The 24,179-nt window shown below is 41.1% G+C and overlaps 2 protein-coding genes across 2 annotated transcripts in view; both read right to left on the reverse strand.

The window, feature by feature from the left end:
* acaa2 (acetyl-CoA acyltransferase 2) overlaps positions 1–24,179 on the reverse strand; it is a 654,279-nt gene that overhangs the window by 575,667 nt on the left and 54,433 nt on the right. The window lies entirely within an intron of this gene.
* LOC137489725 (uncharacterized) overlaps positions 1–24,179 on the reverse strand; it is a 112,182-nt gene that overhangs the window by 85,805 nt on the left and 2,198 nt on the right. Inside the window, exon 2 of the mRNA XM_073910018.1 lies at positions 23,705–23,844. The gene's annotated coding sequence lies outside the window, so the exon portion shown is untranslated. The remainder of the gene's footprint in view (positions 1–23,704; positions 23,845–24,179) is intronic.

Genomic DNA, 24,179 nt, shown 5'->3' on the forward strand with positions numbered 1-24,179 from the left:
CACTCAACGCTGGTGTACCACAGGGCTGTGTGCTGAGCCCCTTCCTCTACTCCCTTTTTACCATCGACTGTAGGCCTGTGAACAGATCCAACACCATCATCAAATTTGCAGATGACACCACAGTGATTGTGCTAATCAGCAACAATGATGAGACGGCCAACAGGGAGGAGATACAGCATCTGGACACTTGGTGCTCCTTAACACCAACAAGACCAAGGAGCTCATTGTGGACTTCAGGAAGGGACGAACAGGCTCACATGATCCCATCCACATCAATGAGATGGCTGTTGAGCCTGTCACATCCTTCCTGTATTCCTGGGGACCCACATCTCAAAGGACCTGGACCACCAACACCTCCAGCCTGGTCAAGAAGGCTTACCAGCGGCTATTTTTCTTAAGGCAATTTAAGAAGAACCAGCTTTCATCAGCCATCTTGGTGAACTTCTACCACAGCACAATAGAAAGCATCCTGACCAACTGCGTCAGTCTGGTATGGAAGCTGCTCTGTTGCTGAGAGTAAGGCACTGCAGCGGGTGGTGAAAACTGCCCAACGCAACACAGGGACCACACTGTCAGCCATAGAGGACATCCAGAAGAAACGTCATCTGTGCCGAGCACGCAGTATTCTTAAGGATTCCTCTCACCCTGCTCACAGACTGTTTTCCTAACACATCTATGCGGGGGCACAGAGTTAGACCTCTTTTTTAACCACACAGAAACAGCAACATGTGCGGCATGACATCACTTTGTTGCAGAGACGCTATTGGTTAAATGCGACAAAGTAGAACACAGATGCAGCGTGAAGCAGAAAGCACGAGTATGTCTGCAGTCTGGAGGTATTATAAAGTTGATGACGGCTCACGACAAACTGTGAGATATGTAAACTTGGAATTGCCTTCCGGGTATTTTAGGTTGAGGTGCTGTTTGTTTTTATATTAGATTATTTTATATTTACTGTTGCACTAAAGTCTGAAAGTGAAGAATTTATGTTATTTATTACTTGATTGTTGAAGCTACCTCAAAGAAGTGCTCTATTTGTTAACAAAGTTGTTGAATGTTAAAGGGCCATGAAACCCCCTCGTTTCAGCAGGGTGTTTTCACACCTCTACTTTGGAAAAAGTCAGAAAAGTGGGCGTGTCCAGCTCTGTTTAGGGGGGAGTGTCGGAGGAACTAAAGTGGGAGGGTGTGGGAGTGTCTACTTGTGCACGCGCGAGTTTCAGAGTCAAAATACACACCCACACAGACAGGAGAAAGTGATGGTGTTTAACCTACATGGACATCTGTAGTCGAATTATTTGCCAAATTATTAAATGTTGGACTTTAACTGCAGTTTGGCTCTTTCATTCAGGGAATTCATTCACGTCCCTTACGACAAACGAGATATTTGATTCGAGGAACTGCTGCAAGCGTGTATTTTTCATGCAATGTTTGATACCGCACGGCGAATGAGAGAAAAAAAAACTCTGCATTTCCCAGAAACTTAGATGCATGCGGTAGGTAGCGTCAGAAAGCCGTGTATGTTATTCCGGTCACAAAATGCGGTGCTAACATTTCTGCACTCAGTGCAATAGTTAACTTAATTCGATACGAACAAACTGAATAAACAAAGAGCACTGGTCACTCACTTACCAAATCTGTAGAGACAGGACAATCACCAGCAACTAGAGCCGCGTCTTTATGAAGAGAAGACTAACGTTACAAGCGAATCCGGATCTCAGCGTTTGCAGATGAGAACAGCTCTCAGGTAAACAATAATCCTCCTTAGACACGTAAGTTATTGTTGTCGAGCGTCGCGTACACTGTTAATCCACACGTGACTCCAGCTGCGCTCTCACAGAGAGAAAATGAAAACAAAACTTAACAGCAGCTAACTATAAAAGCAACACTTCACGCTTGTTTTGCCAACACAACGTGGCGTCTCTGTGGCGTAAACGCGGTGACAATAATTAATATTAATGAAGTTGCCCAATAGAGCACGCTGATTGGTTTGACCCAAGCCTTACTCATGCATTAATGCATCACACTGTAAGACATAATAAGACTCACTCTGGCACAGACGTCCAGTCTGCACGCTGGAATACACGCTATTATGTCATGACCGTGACGCAGCTTCAAAAATTTGTTTCAAACAGGAAGTACAAATTTGCTTGAAATAATGCAAAAACAACCAATTTACACTTTTTAGTGAAATATAGGTGTCCTAATAGTGTTTTTAGCAGTGTGGGACACATATACAGTATGACTGTCAACAGCTCAAAAAATGTGTTTTGGTGTTTCGTGACCCTTTAAAATAAGGTGAATTAAATAAAAAATAAGGAACATCCTGGATCTGTTTCTCAGCTCTTCTTTATTCTTTTTTATGTACTTTAGAGGTATCGGATCAGGTTTCAGTAGATACCTGATCGGGACATTCCTAATTAACATACCTTGGAATATTGCGACTGACCAATCAGAAATTAGTATTCCAGACAGCCTTGTAATAACTAATATTAACAAGCACACCTTTTGGATTTTAATTGTTGAATATATGATTGATAAATGCTATACAAGTGCATTAATTAACGTTAATTAAAGGGGACCTGTTATGCCTCTTTTTACAAGATGTAAAAAGTCTCTGATGTACCTAGTGTGTGTGTGTGTGTGTGTGTGTGTGTGTGTGTGTGCATGTGTGAGAGAGAGAAGTTTCAGCTCATAATATCACACAAAAAATCTTTTATAAGTCTCTGAAACTGACCCTTTTAGGCTTTGATTTTGTGGCTATTGTGGTGTTTTGGTGACTGTCGCTTTAAATTCTCTTTTCAAAAGAGGGCGGAGCTACATATGCATATGTCTCAGCATAGTGGCAGATTCAAAAACAAGATTATAACGTCATATGCTAATGAGGGAGAGATGGTCACTAGTGGGCGGGGCTTTCTCCCTCTGATGACACGTACAAAGGGAGAATGTCAATCAAAGTGTTTCTGCAGACAGTTGTTATCAAGTCTGATTATAAACAAATAAAATAATACGTTTTACAATTAAAAGCTGGGTATATTCACATAACTGTGATTTTTAAAAGTGACTTTTGCATAGGTCCCCTTTAATGCAACCTAATTCTAAAGTATGACCACTTGCATGCATCATTGATCAGGTCTCCTTTGGCCTGAATTCACCTCTCCTGTCCGATGTGTTTCTGTCAGGCAGGACAAGTCTTTATGAAGGGCTCCTACTGGGGCAAAAGCATCAGCTCCACAGGCCCTTCACACTAAATAAACTTATATGTTTACACAGGACGGCGCGCCACAGAGGAGCCAGTGGGGCGTGTTACCGTGCGCGCTCATGGATCCCCAGGGGTGAAGGTGTCACTGAAACAGACAGGGAAAGACAGCCTGTAAGAGGATCCTGGCTGTAACTTTCTGAAACATCGTCCAAATCAAACACAAGCTGGACGGAGGACTCTCTGCTTTCCTCTTTACGAGCGTCTGTGATCACACTCCGGCCTCCTGCTGGAAATCACAGATAAACCTTTGAACTCTTGTTTAGGATTATACGCTGTTCATGAATTTATATAGAAAGGATTTAACTTTGAAGTAGATTTGTGGATAGCATTTGCTCCCACCTTCCAGATATACTTAATCACTTATTGTTTTACTGTGAGTTTACTTCTGAATTCTTGTACACTTGGCTTTCATTAAAATTATTTCAATCCCACTTTTTTCTTTTAGAAGATTCGTCTTTTACAAATGTGATGTGCATTATCTTTTCTATAAAGTTGTCAACTTTATTTAAAAATAAAAGTCAAATAAAAATAAATATCATATTCACTCATTCACTCATTCATTCATTCATTCATTTTCTGCCGCTTTTCCAAGGCTGGGTCGTAGGGGCAGCAGGCTTAGGCCATCCTCAACCTATGTACAGTTGCATCGAACCGGGCCAAAGCACGCTTGTCCCGCCTCCCGTCTCCCCCGACGGCCCGCACTCTGGCGTGGGCCTGGGCGTGCTTACGTCATCGATGCTGCGCTGTTCAGTGAGCGCTCTCACTCAGCACAGTGGAGATTTGTCTAGTTATATCGTTTCAGTTGTTTGATTTGCGGTGACACGCAGTCAGATATTTCACTGAACAGATTCTACTTTTAAACAATCATAAAGCCCTCGTGCTGCAGGAACGAAGAGGTTTGCTGAAGGTGCAGCTGTCGTGCAGTTAGGTGTCTGCGTCTTTAATAAACTACGGCAGTTTGCGTTCATTGAACAGTTAAGCCTGGTTTATACTTCTGCGTCAAGTGACCGGCGTAACCCTCGGCGCATGCAACGCGCGTAGCTGTGCATTTATACTTCTGCACGCTGTCTCTGTTGGTCTGCATTAACACTTCCGAAATGCTAGTTGGCAGTGAGGTGTAAATGTTCCTCTGTGTCGAGTTTCTTCGCTGCTTTTTTGCTTTTCCTGAACACTTCCGGGATGTACAAGTGGCTCAAACTCGCTCATTTTAAGGCAGGAACTTTAACTATGAGGTAAACACGAAACAAAACTTTCCATCCGGAGCTCCTTCACGGGACTCCACACTTGTAAACAATCGCTCGCGCCATTCGCGCGGCTCTCGGTCCCGCCCAGACTCGTCAGTGCTACCAAGCCGACCAATCACAGAGCTTGCGCTACGTGTTGTTGCGACGTGTAGTTACATTTTTGGAGAGGTGCACGTCAGTGACGGCGACGGCCACGGCGAAGGGCTATGCGTCAGCGCCGTAGCATACGCCGGCGTTTGACGCAGAAGTAAAAATCAGCCTTAAGAAGGATTAATAAATCCATATAAAACAGTCCCTTAAAAGTCACGTTTCAGTTTCAGGCTCAGGCTCCTTTTGCACTCACACACACAAGCGTACCGCGCCAAAGCCCAAGTGAACCGCGCTCAGGCCCACCTCTTCCAACCAGGCTCGATTCAGCGCGCACACAGCGTGTGAGTGCGCCCTTAGGAGAAAACTCCAGACTTCCCTCTTCCCAGACACTTTCTCTAGCTCCTCTGGGAGGATCCCAAGGCGTTTCCAGGCAAGCCGAGAGACGTAGTCCCTCCAGCATGTCCTGGGTCTTCCCCGAGGCCTCCTCTCAGTGGGACATGCCTGGATTACCTCCCTAGGTAGGCATCCAGGAGGTATCCGAAACAGATGCCCGAGCTCCTCCTGGGTGTCAGAGCTCCTCATCCTATCCATAAGAGTGCGCCCTGCCACCTTTCGAAGGGAACTCATTTCGGCCGCTTGTATTCGAGATCTTGTCCTTTCGGTCATGATCCAAAGCTTATGACCATAGGTGAGAGTAGGAACGTAGATTGATCGGTAAATCGAGAGCTTTGTCTTTCAGCTCAGCTCCTTCTTCACCACAACGGACCAGTACATCAACCGCATTACTGCTGCCACTGCATCAATCTCCCTGTCAATCTCATCTTCCATCCTTCCCTCACTCGTGAACAAAACCACAAAATACATAAACTCCTCCACCTGGGGTAAGGACTTTCCTCCAACCTGGAGATGGCAAATTACCTTTTTCCGGTGGAGCACCATGGCCTCGGACTGGGAGGTGCTGATTTTCATCCCAGCTGCGTCACAATCTGCAGCAAACCGCAACCAGTGTAAATGGAAAAAAACATATAGACCTTTTTCTTTGTTGCTGCATGGAGGGCACAACAGTGACCAGCACCTTCCAGTAGGGTGCTTAGAACTTCCATTTAGAACTGTCATCAGCCAGAGCAGCGGTTCTCAACTGGGTGTCAATGCAGTTTTCAGTGGCTTACGGAGGTTTTTTTTTAATGCAAACTTTAATTTTGGAAAAAAGACAGAAGCAGTTCAAGTACGAGAGAAAAATGTTTCCCTAGTGGATGTGCTGGACAGTCGAGATGCTGCACACTTAGCCATGATGAAGAGATCTCACCTAGGGCGCGTTATCGAAAACCTTGTTAGCCAACTAAGGTCACAAGTTCAGTCATTACAAACATAGTTTGCTGATTTAGCATTTCCCAAATCCGTCGTTACAACATACATTTGTGAACTGCGTCGCAAATTTGTATGCTTACAACTACACCTCAGGAGCCTCACGAGAGCCGCGCGAGCCTGATGCAGCGAGTGTTCACAAGAGTGGAGTCCCGTGAAGGAGCTCTGGATGGAGACTGTTGTTTTGTGTTTATCTTATGATTAAAGCTGTTGCACGTCCGCCAATTCCCGCCTCAAAATAAGCGAGTTCGAGTTACTTGTACATTAAGGTAGCATTCAGAAAAACAAAACACCAGCGAAGAAACTCTATACAGAGAAACATAAACACCTACTGCCAGCTAGCGCTTTGGAAGTGTTATTGCAGTGCAACAGATACAGCACGCAGAAGTATAATTGAACGGCTAAGCGCATTGCATGGGCTGTGGGCCACGCTGATCACTTCACGCAGAAGTATAAATCAGGCTTTAGATCGCATTTTTAAAATAATCAGGCCAGATGGTGGCGCTGATCAACAGCAGTATTAGTTAAAAGACGTTAAACGCAAGTAAAATAGATTAAAAATATAATTTCTAGGCTGTCCATATGCGACTGTTTACACACATAAGCTGCCGAACGGAAGTTTGAAGCTTTATCCTTACGCATTTACGCAAAGCATAATGGATAATTTTGCGTTCTAAGAAAAAGGTCTGTAGGGAAAGTGGTTCAATGCTTCAAATATATTAAATAACTAAAGCTCTTTGATTTTAATGCTAAAAATGTATATTTTATAAAGGGTAAGGGGTGGCACGGTGGCTAAGTAGTTAGTACTGTTGCCTCACAGCAAGGTTCACTGGTTCAAGTCCCGGCTGGGTCAGTTGGCGTTTCTGTGTGGAGTTTGCATATTCTCCCATGTTGGCGTGGGTTTCCTCCGGGTGCTCCGGTTTCCCCCACACTCCAAACACATGCGCTAAAGGTGAACTAAAAAAACTAAATGAGTGTGAATGTGAATAAGTGTGTATGGGTGTTTTCCAGTAGTGGGTTGCAGCTGGAAGGGCATCCACTGTGTAAAACATATGCTGGATAAGTTGTCGGTTCATTCTGCTTTGACCCCTAATCATTAACGGGACTAAGCCAAAGGAAAAGGAATGAATGAATAAGGGGTAACACTTCACAATAAGGTTGTAATCATTAGTTAATGTATTTACTAACAAGAACAAACACCGAATAATACATTTATTACAGTGTTTATTCTTCTTTGTTAACGTTAATGGAAACAAAGTTGTTCATGATTAGTTCACGTTAACTCATAACAGGAATGTTACTAATGATAACATGCATGAATTTGGGTTTTAATAATGCATTGCTAAATATTAAACAATGATTAATAAATGCTGTGCATGTATTGGTTATTATTAGTTCATATTCGTAAACACATTAATTACTGAAACCTTATTGTAAAGTGTGACCAGATGTTTGTTTTTTTTAAGTATCTAGATCCTTCATCCTTGTGGTTCTGTTTGAGGAATTTGTATTTTTATTTATTGGATTTGATTTATTTGTGAAGCTGATTGTTCCCATTTTTATGATGTACAATTTACTAAAAAAACCTCTTTGCTCCATTTAGTTTTATTATTCTTGAGAGTTATACATAAAACAGTATACAAAGGAATAAACAAAAAATACATTTAACTTAAGCATATTAATCATGTACAATAAGTTTTTCTTTCTCTCAGTAGTTGAGATGTCTTAAAAGGAGAGCCCTGATTCACCCTGACCCACGGCTCCGGGGATCCCTCACTTCCCCTGCTTTATTTAACCCCTGACCCCTGCGAGCCGTACGAGTCCTGCGCTTCTGAGGCCAGACATGAGCAACAGGAAATATAGGGTTACAAATTAAATATGTGCATGTCATAAGTCATAAATCCACAGGCTGTGCACTACTGAAACTGCATGTGGCACACAGTGTCGACTAATAAACTTTTAAAGGAACAGTCCTTATTTTTGGAAAAGGCTGCCTGAGAGTTACCATTTTTTGAATCCATTTAGCCAATCTCCTTGTCTGCTGAAAGCACTTTTAGCTTAGCTTAGCTTAGATCCCTGAGGCAGATTAGACCGTTAGCATAAACCGAAGAATTTCGATAGTTTTCCTATTTAAAGCTTGACTCTTCTGTCTCTACATTGTGTATAGACCACCAATGGAAAATGAAAAGTTGCTATTTTCCTATGGCTAGGAACTATGCTTGAACTATATGTCTGCTGCCATACCATAGCTGCGGCAGACACAATGGGCCCTATCATCAACCCGGTGCAACAAGGTGCAAGACATGTTTGGCGCAATTTATTGCTATTTTCAGACCAGCGCTACAGTAATTATCACGCTTTGCACCACGTTGTTTAAAGCAAATCCATTTGCATCACTTTGTGGACTCATGGGTGTGCTGGTCTCAAAAGGAGGAGTGTTAAGGCGCATTGTTGGTGCGTTGCTATTTTGAGAAACTAAATAGAGCCATTGACCAACTGAAAGCTGCTCTAAAGTCCTGTGCAGAGCGCCTATGCAGGTCCAAACGCTTACACATTGCTTAATACAGACAGAATTTAGCAATACAGAAAAATCCTTACATATGAAAACAATTAAAAAAACTAAAATGTTACAAAAAATTGATTTGTTCGGTATTGGAGCGTCTGCATCACCATATGGGGCATAAGAACAGCACGTGTGTTTGGATAGTACTCAGTTTTTTGACCACACTTCATTATTACTGTTCATTTATTCCTTTCCTGGAAATTAGAACTGAATTTAGAAATAATGTTGAAACAAATCTTTACATTTAACAAGGGAAATTAAATATGTAGGCTACTGGATGTCTTCAGTACAACACAGATTCCTTAATAGATAAAAGTAATGGAGTAAAGATAGGGGTATCACGATTTCGATCGAAATTTATGCTCAATTTCGATTATCGGATCAAAAAAATAGAATCGTCGATGCTGCCACGCCCCCATGTCACGTCAGCTTGGCTTGCCAAGCGAGAAAAAACAGGCTTGTTGAAGTGCTTGTTAAACTGCAGAAGCAGGAGACCTGTTGACAGAACTTAAACCCTCTCCTATTTCAATGAAGTCGCCAGTGTTTAAGCATTTTGGATTTCCAGTGAGTTATGTTGAAAACGTTCGGGTTGTTGACAAAAAAAAAAAACACAGTTTTGCAAGCTCTGCTATGTACGTATTACGTACGGTTCGTCCGATAGACAACACCGGCATCGCGATCCTCCGGCTGCCCCCGTTGCAAATCCGCTCGCGAAAAGTACACACTCAGGCCCTGTTTACACTGTCTTTTTTTTTAATTGGCATTTTAGAACGACAACGATTTGACATCCACAGTGACGTGTAGCATTTCTGAGCAGCCCTCCTTCCTCTCTACCTCTGTAAATGCACATCACGTGACCACACAGACACAGACGCACACACAGCCATATGAGCTTGAGACAGCAGGTCCAGGCAGTCAGAGGACTGCTTCAATCTTTCACTCACTTGTACTTAGTCATTTTAGCGAACACCTCAGATACTGTTGGCTGGTTCCTGTTGGTTGTGCGTCTTTTTTACCAACGCCATTATAACGACACAGATCACTGCCTATTCACGAGTCCCGCAGAAAAAGTGATTGACAGGTGGTAATTATGTGTGTATCTTGCCTTTATTCATTTACTGTATGATTTGTTTATGGGTAAAACAAAGACCATGCAGGTCAGGTAGTTTAAACGGTAAGCTACAAATAATTAATTGGTCATTAATTAATTAATTATTAATAATCGAAAATCGAATCGAATCGTGCCTTTAGAATCGAAAAAGTAATCGAATCGAGGATTTGGAGGATCGTGACACCCTTAAGTAAAGAGTAAAAGTAAAGAGAAAGTAAAGAGGCTGAATGGAGGAGGCTCATTCTTTATCTTCAGATGCTCTGTTTAACTGTTTTCTCGCTAGTAAAGCGTTTAGTTTTTACACTTATAAAGTCCGCCATGTAAGTAGCAAATGCACCATGGCTCGACGCAACTGACTCTTAAAGGAAAAAGGAGATGAGACTCTGATTGGTTTAATGCAGGTTATGCTTAAAACACACCCATAACTCATTAAGAGAATAAGCACAACCCTGTTAGACCATACGCCAGCGCGCGGAGCGTATTTATGCATCCTTAAAATAGCAAAAGTGGATTCAGACATGCCCTTAATGCTTTTGCTCTACGTGCTTTAGACTTTGCGCCTAGATGGAACCCAATGGCTCTATCTGAAATCCCCTACTCAAGTATGTACTACATTTGATGTTGAATTTACTACACGGCTGTTCAGTGGCAGATTTAGGCATTAGCGATCGCCCAGGGGTGTGTTTCCCAAACAACGACGTAACTTGCAGCTGAACTATCGAAGTTAGATGCATCGTTTGGCAAAAGAACTATGTAGTGACGAGTGTTTCCCAAAACCTGTAGTTTCTCTGTCACAGATCTATAGTTTGAACCACATTAGTTATAACGTAAAACGGCCATAATGATGCTCTAAATGGGGAGGTACTAACTTCTTTAGAGAGGAACCCCATAATTTCTGTGTGTAAATTATGTTATACATGCACATGCATTAAAAATATTTTTCCAATATTGGTTTTGGTTAACACATGCACTCGTTTTCTCTACTAGATGAAATATATGTAAATGGTACATATAGGGCCAATGTTTCCTTTACAAATATTATTGAGAATATGACATATGCTATTCTAAATTAACATAAAATTACTTACAAAGCTAACAGGTATTCTAATATCAGAATATAAGAAATTAAATTTAATATTTAATATTTATTATTTATTATGAAATGAAAAAAATAATCACACTTTAATAATAGTATTAATGTTGATGATGATTATAATAATAATAATAATAATAATAATAATTATTATTATTATTATTAAGTAGGATGTTTATTTATTTTTTATTTTTTGAAAAGTCTAATTTTACAATTTGACACACGCAAACCACTGCAGAAAGGTTCTAACCAACAGGCCCATGTCATATACAGTACAGACACTTAATCAATAACCCACTATAATTTAAAAGCATTAACGTATGCCATGTTTTTTGTTTTCACAAGCTTTGGAGACGTAACATAAATTCTGCTTTTAAATAATAGGTCACCTGTAGCTTTCATCATGAGCCACAGCTGTGTTCAAAATGACATCAATGTTTTCAAAGTGCACTGTAAAGGGAGCACATTTCGTCACCTTAGAATTATAAGGTTGTATCTGCGTTCTGAATGAGTTTGCGATACCGAGCTTCAAAGATTTTGCATTCCGTAGCAGACAGTATGCGTGTAACATTGGTTTTTAAATTTAAAGTCTTAAAATGTAAACAACTTATTTAAAAACTTCCCATAATGTAAATAAGATGTCATTTAATAAGAACATGTTAATAACTCAATTTTGACAAAAATGTCAGATAGAACCTTATAATTCTAAAGTGACTATTTGTAAACAGGAAGATCGCTAAAACTGATTTTTAAAAATACTTTAAAAGTAAATTACACCTAAGAGATATAACTTTAATGCTTTTTTTTATAATTCCAAGTTTAAATGTTAGAATATTCTAAACGAATAGGGCATAGGGGGAATAACTGGTAATAGAACACAGCCACAAACTATGTTTCTAACCACAGCTCCAGAGGTGTAGTTGCAAGCATACAAGTTTGCGGTGAAGTTTCAATGAACTGACAGATTTGGGAAACGCCAAATTAACAAACTATGTCTGTAATGACGCAACTTGCGACCTTAGTTAACTAATGATGGTTTTTGGAAATTCACCCCAGGGCAGCATCTTGCTAGGTATGGACACTTTTGTCCGCGACAACCCCCCATCCCTCCCTTGTCCACGACATCACCCAACATTCTCCGATATTCACTTTACCGTGACACCATCAACAACCCCATCCTCCCCCTGGTGCTTTTTACTCACGAACACCGTGAGAGCTGCACCACCGTCTTTGCCTAGAGCATCAGTTCAGTTTGTGCCGCTACTGTGACTGATAGAAAAGTACGTACTATGAAGTATTAAAAAAGCTCGGACCTACTACATCCGCTGTTTGTCATTATCACAAGACCTACCCACATCAGTTGCGTTGCTTCCATTCATGAATTCTCTTGTGTGGCATTATGGGACAACGTAGCTTCTATTGGATGCACACTTCAGAATCTCGTTGGAAGTAGCAAGTCACCCGGGTACTTCTTTCATACTGTTTTTTGAATACTATGAATTTGGGACATACTTTTTGGCTTACACACAGTTTTTAACATACTACATATAGGAACCCTGCTGAAAGAAACGGCTTAAACCAGCCTAAGCTGGTTGGCTGGTTTTAGCTGGTTGACCAGTCTGGTTTTAGAGGGGTTTTGGCCACTTCTAAGCTGGTTTCCAGCCATTTCCAGCCTGGTCTTAGCTGGTCAGGCTGGAAAATGACCAGCTAAACCCGCTACAACCAGCTTGATCAGTCTGGTTTAAGCTGGACAGAGCTGGTTTTGGCTGGTCATCTCCCAACCTGACCAGCTAAGACCAGGCTGGAAATGGCAGGTAACCAGCCTGGAATAGGCCAAAACCCCTCTTAAACCAGCCTAGGGTGGTTTAAGCTGTTTTTTTCAGTAGGGAAATATGCAATTTCAGACCAAGACAATGATATTATGCAGTGCCTGAAAATAGTTCCTAGCTAGGCAAGTAGGTAACATCGCTGTGTAATATCACTGCAGCCATGAATTGGCAACAAAGAGCAAGATTATAATGATCCAATCTGATTCAGTGATCTGTGCTTAACTAAGCTAAGCTAAACGTGATTCTCCCAGACCTGGACATTATCTAAATGGTTTGAAATATGGTAAAACTCGACTGTTGTAAAATGAGCCTCTTTCCAAAAAGTAGTGTTCCTTTAATTGACTTTTGGCTGACAAAGGGGGATGGAAACTGAAGCGGAGGAGGGATGGAGAACAGACAGCCAGTTGTGAATCTTTGTAATACAACTATTAGTCTCTTTCAGGCGGGATGCCGTCGTGCATCCGAAAAGCACCGGGAGGCGTTATGACAAATGATTTTTCCCTTTGATTCCCTCTCAAGCTTGTTATTAAACCGCGGTAAGTTATTGTTTCACTGACAAAAATCTACAAGCCTCTCCTGAGATCCATTTTGAAGTGTTTGAACAAATAATTACCAGATGTTTCTTGGTGAGCAGGCGGTTTTGATGAAAACACTTCATCAGTGTCCCTCATGTTTCTGGATTTGGTGTTTTAATGTGGTTTCTGCTTCTCGGTGAGCATCAGCTGACGTGCCGCTCAGCTGATCTGGGTCTCCGTCCATCACTCATCGCACAAGAAACGTAAATAAAGCTCTCAGGCTGGACTTGAAAAGTGTCACTCGGTTGTTTCTAAAAGGGGATACATGGTAAAGTCTACATGAGATACAGCTGCGGATGCTCACATCATTCATTCATTTAATTTCTTTTAGGCTTAGTCCCTTTATTAATCCAGGGTCACCGCAGCGGAATGAACCACCAACTCATCCAGCATATGTTTCATGCTGCGAATGCCCTTCTAGCTGCAACCTAACACTGGGAAACACCCATACACTGTGGCCAATTGAGCTTTTTCAATTCCCCTATAGCGCATGTGTTTGGCCTGTGGGGGAAACCGGACCACCCGGAGGAAACCCAAGCCAACGCGGGGAGAACATGCAAACTCCACATAGAAATGCCAACTGACCCAGCTGGGGTTTGAACCAGCAACCTTCTTGATGTGAGGTGTTTGTGTTACCCACTGTGCCACCGTGACGCCGGAAACTCACATCAATATATCTTTATTTGTAACACTGCACAACACCGTAATTAGGTGGTCACTGGTTCGAGCCTTGACTGGGTTTAGTTTAAATTGTCCATAGTGTATGTGTTTTATGTGAATTAGGATGTGTGGATGTTTCCCAGTGATGGGTTGCAGCTGGAAGGGCATCGGATGTCTAAAACATGGATAAGTCGGTGGCTCATTCTGCTGTGGTGACCCCAGATTGATAAAGGGACTATGCTAAAAATTAAATGAATGAATGGATGACTAATTCTTGTTCCATGGTGAAAAAACAGCTTAAACCAGTCTCAGCTGGTTGGCCTGTTTTAGCTGTTCGACCAGCCTGGTTTTAAAGGGGTTTTGGCAATTTTCAGGCTGGTTTCTGTCCTATTTAGCCTGGTCTTAGCTGTTCAGGCTGGAAAATTACCAGCTTTAGCCTAGCCAGGCTGGGAACTAGAGTTGGGCAATGTTGACCATTTTGCCATCGTTCAATGTCTAATGTGAATCATTGCAATGGACGATGGCATCGTCGTCGTAGATGGGGTTAGTAGTTGTTAAATATCAATTAATTCATAACGAATTAATTAATTGTAGCATACCGTTTTCACTACCTGACCCACATGGTCTTTGCTTTACCCATAACCAAACCATTAATAAATAAATAAACTTACATACAAATTACCACTTGTCAATCACTTCTTTCTGCAGGACTCGCAGAGCGATCTGTGTCATTATAATGGCTTTTTCCCCACAGCTGGTGGAGGAGACAAAAGTTCGCTTGGAGTTCACTGTAATTTGTATTGTGATTGATAATAACTTCCTTATTTTATTATTATTATTATGAGAAAATAATAACAAGTAAAGATACTAGGGTCGACCGTTTTGGTCTCATGTGCGCCCAAAATTTTATCTATGCGACCTAAAAATATATTTGGAAGCATTTGTGCAAGTGCATAAATTTTCACTGTTTTCATGGCAAAATCCTCACCGTGTGCATGGATTTAGGAGACATTTATGCAGAATGCATCTTTGGACCTAAAACGCCAAACAAGTACAGATTAAAACAGTTGTTATGTGAACTTTTTAAAGTTAAAAAAAGCCCACAATGCTTGCCCCGCCTTTGTGCTCATCTTAATGGCCCACTGCTCTAGAACTGAACGCAAATGATTGGTTAATATCAGCTGTCAGTCCCTCAGTCAATGACTTCTGCCTTCAGATGACAGGAGCTACAACCGCGAAAATGTGAAGCGCTGAAGATGAGAGAATGAAAATAACACTGACAGATTTTGTTTTAGAAACCACCTACAGTTACTAATAATGGCACATCTTCTTAGCGATCATGTGCTGAATGTTAATCCACCGTTTACACTTTTCCAAGTGTGGATAAAAGATTTCCAGTGGCTTCAAGTCTGCTATGAAAATAACTAAAGCCATTCACTGTAAAGTCTGTGTGACGGGGTTTGCAGGTAACAGCATTTGCCACTGAATCTACACATTTTAAGCGTGAGAGGTGCTGTATAATCCTTCATTTAATCCTCACGATGCTGTCAGCCGTGCATGTGGCAGCTATATGTAACATTTAACACAGCTCATGAAAAGACCATTATTGCTATTAAGATGACATGCAAATAATAATTTACATATCAAAGAATTCCTTAGTGCAACCTTTTGCATGAACCTCATTTTATTTATTGGTAAGTTTTTTATACACAAATGTAAATATACTTATTGTAAGCCTATTTTTTTATATTTTAAAAGAGAACTAGGTCTTTATTTAAAAAACATCACAGACTCTCACAATAAGAAAGCTATTAAAACTTCTAAAATATGTGCTTTATTTAATATTCTGCAATAATTTGTTTTATCTTTGTCATGTGCCCTTAATTAAAAATTTTTTTCTTCTCTCTTTTTCCTTTTAATTTGTTTTACATATATTATATTTGATCTAAATTTGTTACATTCCACTTTTTTTAAAAAGTAACATTTCTATTGATTGTACCATACTTCTTTCAGTTTTGTATTTGTATTTGTTGTAATGTGATGTTATTATTTAAATAAAAAACACACAACACACACACACAAAAAAAAAGTTATATATCAATATAAATGTGGGGCGGGGCGATGGATTACGATGTCGGCTCAGCATCGTGAAGTTTGTCAGCCATCAGCAATGGACGATGGCATTGTCTATCAGCCCAACCCTACTGGGAACCCAGCTTAAACCAAGCTTATACCTGACTTTGTGAGACAGGGAAAGCAGTGGCATGGGGCGGCAGAGGTATGGGGAGGGGGAGGGGCTGGAATTAGTGGGGTTGGCTGATAGTAGTTAGATGGGCTTTCTTGATGTGGGGGTGATTGGATCAAATGTGGATTTTGAAAGCTTCTGAAGACCAACGTCCCAATGTTTGATTTTGTTGTTGGGATAGGCCTTTTTGGGCTGTAGTAGTGGCCTAAACCCACATAGCAAAATTTCTCTGGCCCAGCTCTGGCCCACACAATCAGGTTTTGCTTGGCCCACATGTCGCAGTGAATTACGGTACATGACTGGACCAAATCTGGCTTCTAGACAAGGGCCAAACACAGACCATATCTGGGCCAAGTCTCAGCCAAGTTAATAACTCATAACTGGGCATGAACTGGGCCAGATAGGTTGGTGCGTCACGATTGCAATGAAATTGATAAACCCATGGAGTGATTCTCTTTAGTGAACACTAAAGAAACCTGAACACTTCTCAAAGTGACCTGATTGGTAGATTTTTTTTTTCTTTACTCAAAAATGATTTTAGTGTATTTTAAATGTGGGTCAAGACTGGCCAAACTCACATGGCCCACTTATCAAATGTTTAAATCTGGGCCAAATACTACGTTTTTCATCTGGCCCAAATCTTGTGTGCCGCCTTAAAAACGGTGCCACCTCTGCCAAACCCGGGTCATGTTTGGCTCACATGCTGTATGCCAGTGCCGAATGAATGCCTGCTGTGCCAGCTTTATGCCAAATCTGGGCCAGAATTCTTTGCTACTAGGGAAATAATGACTTGACTAGTTCTCGGCTAGGGTACCAGAGTGGAGCGGAGTGATTTTAGGGTGTACTCGCACTATACAGTTGCCTTGAACCATGCCGAAGTGAAGTGTGCTGAAGCTTGTAAATATTCAGTCCTCGTGATGCAGGAATTAGGAGGTTTGCTGAAGGTGCAGCTGTCGTGCAGTGAGGGGTTTGCGTCTTTAATAATCTACGACAGATTGAGTTCATTGAACAGAAAGAATCATTAATAAATCCATATGAAACAGTCCCTTAAAAGTCATCGTCTTCAGTTTTGGGCTCAGGTGCACTATGCACTCACAAGCGTACCGCCCCCAAAGTCCAAGTGAACCACGCTCTCTCTTCCAACAGGGCCAGGGCCAGGCAACTGAACCACGCCTGAGCCCGATTTAGAGCACTCAAATAATATGGGAAACAGGCCTGGGCACAGTTGGGATAGCATAGTGTGAGTGCGCCCATAGTCTTGTACTGATTGAGAAATAATATGATTAGTTTGTCGATGAGCCTCACGTGCTTCACTGGAAATGAGTTTCTAAAACTTTATTAAATCTGCTGTCTGAAAGAGAAAGAATGATGATTGAGTAACGGTCAGCTCTTGTGTTTGTGTCCAGCAGAAAGTGCCGAGCTGTGGTTCTCTGCAGGTTTGTGGAGCTCCAGCTGTGCTGCTCAGACTGTGAACACAGACACAAGAGCAGCTCCTGAAGACACCGGCCGCCATTGTGGATCCCGGCAGGCACTTCCACTGTCACAGCATGTAGCAGACGCCACACACACACACACACACACACACACACACACACACACACACACAAATACACAAATACACAAATACACAACCACAAACACTCAGAGACAAACACACACAGACACATACACACACTCATGAACACATTCACGTGCGCGCACACACACACACACACACACACACACACACACACACATATATATATATATATATATATGCAAAAACACACACAAACACATTCTCACGCACACACACAGACAGACAGACCTAGACACACACACAAACACACGCACATGTGCACATACACACTCACAGATACTCATACACATATGCAAAAACACACACCTTACGCACAGAGACAGACTTAGACACATGCAAAAACACACACAAACATCTTACACAGACACTCACAAATATGTATGCAAAAATTCTCATGCACACAGACAGACTTACACACACACACACACACACACACACACACACACACACAGACTCTCTCATACACATGCAAAAACATACACAAACACCTCATGCACACAGACAGACACAGGCACACACACACACACACACGCAAAAACAAACACACACACACAATCACAAACACATTCACAAGCCCGCACACACACACACACACACACACACACAAACACCTTCTCATGCACACAGACAGTAGACATTCACACTCACATTTGCAAAAACACACACAAACAAATACATGCAGGCACACAAAAACACAGACAGACACACACACACACACACACACACACACACACACACTCACACTCACACACACACACACACACACACACACACACACACACACACACACACACACACACACACACATTGATGGCTTTGATTTGCAGGTGAGTGTGTTCTGATTTCCAGCTTCACTCATTCTCTTTGTAGACTCTCTTCATTTAAACACTGAGAGACGCTGAAAGATTTACAGCAGCTCTGAGCTCCGGTCCCTGAAGACTGAAATAATGGAGAATCATCACAAATCATTGATGATTTAGATGCTGCAAAATCTGCCCTCAAACTCTCTTAAAGCGGCGTCAGAGTTACTACACTCAGCTCAAACTATACATCTGTGTTAAACATTACCTGGAAAAACCCATCAAACTTCAACTTACTTAGTTTATATGTCCTAAAATAAATAAACACATACAATATACACTATCTGACAAATGTCTTGCCGTCAATCCCAGTTATAAGAGCAACAAATAATAACTTGACTTCTAGTTGATCATTTGGAAAAGTGGCAGAAGGTGGATTTTTCTGATGAATCATCTGTTGAGCTGCATCCCAATCATCACCAATACTGCACAAGACCTACTGGAACCCGCATGGAGCCAAGATTCTCACAGAAATCAGTCAAGTTTGGTGAAGGAGACATCATGGTTTGGGTTTACATTCAGTATGTGGGTGTGTGAGAGATCTGCTGAGTGGCAACATCAACAGCCTGAGGTATCAAGACATTTGTGCTGCCCATTACATTACAAACCACAGGAGAGGGCAAATTCTCCAGCAGAATAGCGCTCATCATACTTCAGCCTCCACATCAAAGCTCCTGAAAGCAAAGAAGGTCAAGGTGCTCCAGGATTGGCCAGCCCAGTCACCAGACATGAACATTATTGAGCATGTCTGGGGTAAGGTGGAGGCGGCGTTCAAGATGAACCCAAAGAATCTTGATGAACTGCAGGAACGCTTTCTTAGCCATTCCAGATGACTTCATTCATTCATTTTCCTTCCGCTTATCACTATTTATCTGGGGTTGCCACAGCGGAATGAACCGGCAACACATTCAGCATATGTTTTTATGCCTTTCCGGCCCTTCCAGCAGCAACTTAGCACTCGGAAATACCCACACACACTCATACACTACGGCCATTTTAGCTTATTCAGTTCCCCTGTTGACCTTATCGCGATTGTCTTAGAACTTCTGATTCAGTCGCCTATGGGAGAAATGACTAGGAATAATAAACGGCAGAAAACGGTCAAACTAATTGCTCTACAAACAAATGTTTGCATGACTATACAGACCAAGTAGAATAATATAACAAGGAAATATCAAATTGCAACATCAAGCAGCGTAATGAGCAATTTTCAATGTCTGAAAATGAATTGAAGTGAATGAGACCGGAAGTCTCGAGCCAAAAAAAATTCAAATGGCAGCGCCCACTCGTCGGCGGAGAATTATGTCAATAGCGCATGTGTTTGGGCTGTGGGGGAAACCGGAGCATGTGGAGGAAACCCACGCCAACACAGGGAGAACATGCAAACTCCACACAGAAATGCCAACTGACTCAGCCGAGACTCGAACTAGTGACCTTCTTGCTGTGAGGCGATTGTGCTAACCACTGAGCCACAACAAACTAGTGATGTGCGGATCAATACTAAAATATTAATATCTCCGATACCAGCTTTGTATGCTTTAGAATCGATTATTTTATCAAAATATCGATATTTTTGTAATTTGGAGCAAATGTGTAGTTTATTGTAAATAGAAATACAGCGGAAAGTAACCACAATTACCCTAGTTTATTTAAATAATGCCAACTTAGTTGGAACTACTTGTTCTTCCGCCTGCCATGTCTTGTGTGTAATATGGCACTGTACAACTGCAGAGCATGCTAGCTAGCTAATCAGTCCGCTGGCGTGGCACATGATGTTCAGTCACACTGTCATTGGACTTGGGTGACGTCAAGCGAAGCTATGTGTGGAGCTACTTCACTTCTATAAACTCACATGATGCAGTTTGTGACACGTGTAACAAAGCAGCGAGGTACTGTTGTAATACCACAAACCTAATCAAACATTCCAATCACAAGACAGAATATGACAACGTCATGACTAGGTGGTCAGAAGAGGAGGAAAGGAGAGACACAGGTGCTGCTGGGGCAAGACAGACATCGCTTTCAGAGTCCTTAGGTGCAGCAGGCAGGCACCATAGGTACAGAGGGAGAAAATGTGGCGATGTGGCTGTATTTTGGGGCTTGGGTTTTTGTGACAATAATAAAGTAATGGAAAAAGGTTAAAAATCTTCAAGGGGACCGGATTAACATGTCACTAAACTAAAAGGTGTGAATGTTTATTGTTAAGATGTTCAGGCAGGCGTTTTAAGATATACATGCTCAGATGCTGTCAATAAATTTGTAAGTTGGCTCATTTTTTTGTATGATAATTCTTCATCAATAAACAAGTATAACCCGTAATGCGTCTCGTATTCAGTGAGTGATACTTTTTGTACACTACTTGTTACTTTAATTTCCCAAACAGTAATTTTGGGCAAAGTATCGGTATCGGAATTGCCGATACTCGCCTTCATTTTACTTGGTATTGGGCCGGATAGGAAACAGTGGTATCACACATCACTACAACAAACAAAAATGTTGAAATTAAAATATAATTTTTATATATTTTACACTCCTTTTTTCTGTTTAATTATTTTTTTTGTTTACATAAATATATTTTGTTTACAGACTTTTTAAAAAAATAAATAAATACATAATTTGTATAAATTATAATAAAAAATAATTCTTATAAAATATTAAAACAATTCTTAATGACCTTAATTTTCTATACACTCTAAAAAATGCTGGGTAGTTTTCACCTAACTCTGTATGGGTACAGAATAATTCAGCTTTGGGTTAATTTTTTACATTAAATTTAAAGTACATTTTTTAAAACCCAACTGTTGGGTTTGCTAATCAACAACATATTAATTCATGCTAGAAACATGCTAATATGTGCTAGAATCATGCCAATGACATGGCCATTCATACTATCATTTTAACAGCATGCTAAATCATTCTACAAGCATGTTAATTTATCCTAAAACATGCCAGAATGTTAATCCATACTATAATCATGCCTACAAAATGCTAACTCATACCAGAAACATGCTAACAACATGCTAATTCATGCTAAAATCATGCTACAAATGTAAAAATGCATACTAGAATCATGCTCACAATGTGCTAATCCATTCTAGAAACATTGTAACATGATCATTTATGCTAGAACTATGCTAACAAGATGCTAATTTATGTTAATAACATGCTTAAAAGCAAAGTTAAAAATAAAATTAAATCGCCAAAATGTTATCCTTTACACACTAATGCTTCTGTAACATTGCGACACATTAATTCATGCTAGAATCATTCTAACAACATGTTAATTCATACTAGAAACATGCTAACGACAAGCTAATTTATGCTAAAATCATGCTACAAAATTGGAAATTCATACTAGAATCATGCTAGAATGTTAATTCATACTATCATGCTAACAACGGGCTAGATCATACTAGTAAAATGCAAACAACATGTTTACTAGAAACATGGCAATACGTGCTAAAATCATGCCAACAACGTTAATTCATACTTGAATCATGCTAACAACATAGAGAAACCATATGGTTGCTGCTGGAAGTGGTGTTAATGAGGCGAGCATGGAGCACCCAACCTGCGGTCTGTGTGGGCCCTAATGCCCCAGTATAGTGACAGGGACTCTACACTGCTCAGTGAGCACAGTCTTTCGGATGAGACGTTAAACTGAGGTCCCGACTCTCTGTTGTCTAACCCCTTGGCTTCATAACTCTGTCTCCTCTCCACGAATCAGCTGGTGTGGTGTGCGGTTTGGCGCAAAATGGCTGCTGTCACGTCATCAAGGTGGATGCTGCACACTGGTGGTGGATGAGGAGATTCCCCCCTATGTGTAAAGCGCTTTGAGTGCCCAGAAAAGCGCTACATAAATGTAAGGAATTATTATTATTATTAGAAGCATGCTAATTTATGCTAATATCATGCTAAAACATGCTAGAAGCTAATAAAGTCAGTTTTAAAGAGTTATAAATCATTATGTGTTGTATTTTGAGCAGAGACTCCACACACACACACTCTCTAGCGACATCAGACTTATTTTACATCTTGTAAAAATGGGCATAATAGGTCACCTTTAAATCTAAATGACATTTTTTAAACCCAATTTTTGGGTTTGTCCATATTTTGCCCAGCGTTAGGTTAAAAAGAGCATTTTTTTTAAGTGACCTGAAGAGACAGATACAGTAAATGCCTCCAGCTGAAGGCAGCGGAACAGGCTTTAGTTTGCACATTTCCTCAAACACAGTGTATTTATTTTCTGTCTCTGGATTGGCTTTAACCCCCGAGGAGCTTCTCTGTGCTCCACTGAGAGACGACTGGGTTAATCTTGATTGATTTTTTCCTGAACGCTTCACATCTCTTTCAGTGGTTAACCTGCTATATAATCTGTAGCCTGGGACCATGTTAATTCACCCAGCTGGACCTGAGTGAAACCACTGTGACTCTATAGGTGAAGAATAAAGACGCAGTGCGAGCAAATGGAGCGTGACATTCACTCTATGGGTTGTTTGCATTTGCTGTTTGCGTTACTAATGCATGAATGAACCCGAGAGCTGTGATTATCAGCACACAGGAGTCAAATAGGGTATATGCCGAGCTAGTGCTGTTCCCATGCTGATACACTTCCGGTGACCTGTTATTGTGAACTTTTTTCCATTTTATACGGTTCCTTATACAGCATCGATGTTGTAATGTCATTAAAATACATTCAGTTAAATAAACTTTAGCATTTATTTAGTTGCTCAAGTGTAAAACGAGACAAAAAGCCGTTTACTCGCACGCGCCCGTCAGAATCGGCAGGCTAGCGCAGAAGCTCCATTGAATACACTGGGGTAAAATAAATGCTCATATTATAAAGATATGGTGGGGGAAATGTAATTTAATGCAGTGCTTCTTGTACAATCTGAGACCCACTTTAAATCGGATATCACTCAGCTAGTGGAGATCGCTGATTTTTAAAGAAAACAGACCTTAAACGCGCCGGATTTTGCATTGGCCTTTAATTCGCCGGAAGCGCTTAACCCAGGTTACTGGCAAATTAAAAGTCCTATTAGCATGCTTCAGCATATACCCCATTAACAGCACATGGAGGTCAATATATGACCATAGGCTCATTCTGAAAACGTAGCCCCATATACATTTCTGGAGATCACAAATGAAGTAGCCAGAGGAATATGTGGCTGCATTTAGTCTTTAAAACAAACTCTACGGGGTGATAAGACAGCGTTCATTTTGGCACTTACCAGCTGACCGCTTACCTCCATATGGACGGCTTTTTCACTGTTATCAGTTTGTCCAGTGGCTCACCATGTGTGTCGGCGGGCTTAAGATTAAGAGAGGAGTTGACCACAATGATGGGGTTCTAGTCTGGCAAAGAATGGTTCTAGAAAGCAGGTAAAACAAAAAAGCCAAAAATAAAACGAACAAGTCAATAACAGGGTGAGAATGTGGTAAAGTCTGAAAACGTGGTAAAAATCAGGCGAGGGCTTTTCTTTTTCTGGATTGATTTTTAAAACTGTTGGTTGGGTTTAGGGAAGTGAACGGGCGGGTCAATTGATGCTTCTGAAAACATTATCGGCTGGCTTTAGGGAAGGAGGAGGGCGAGTCAATCGATCAGTCTGTCAGTCAATTAACAGCGGCCTCTGGTGGATTTACATGAGAACAGCAGGCGCGAATGGCACTCTCGAGAGAAGTTTGACATCTGAAAATGCATATATA

This window comes from Danio rerio, chromosome 8, assembly GCF_049306965.1.
Source record: "Danio rerio strain Tuebingen ecotype United States chromosome 8, GRCz12tu, whole genome shotgun sequence".
NCBI classification, from domain to species: domain Eukaryota; kingdom Metazoa; phylum Chordata; class Actinopteri; order Cypriniformes; family Danionidae; genus Danio; species Danio rerio.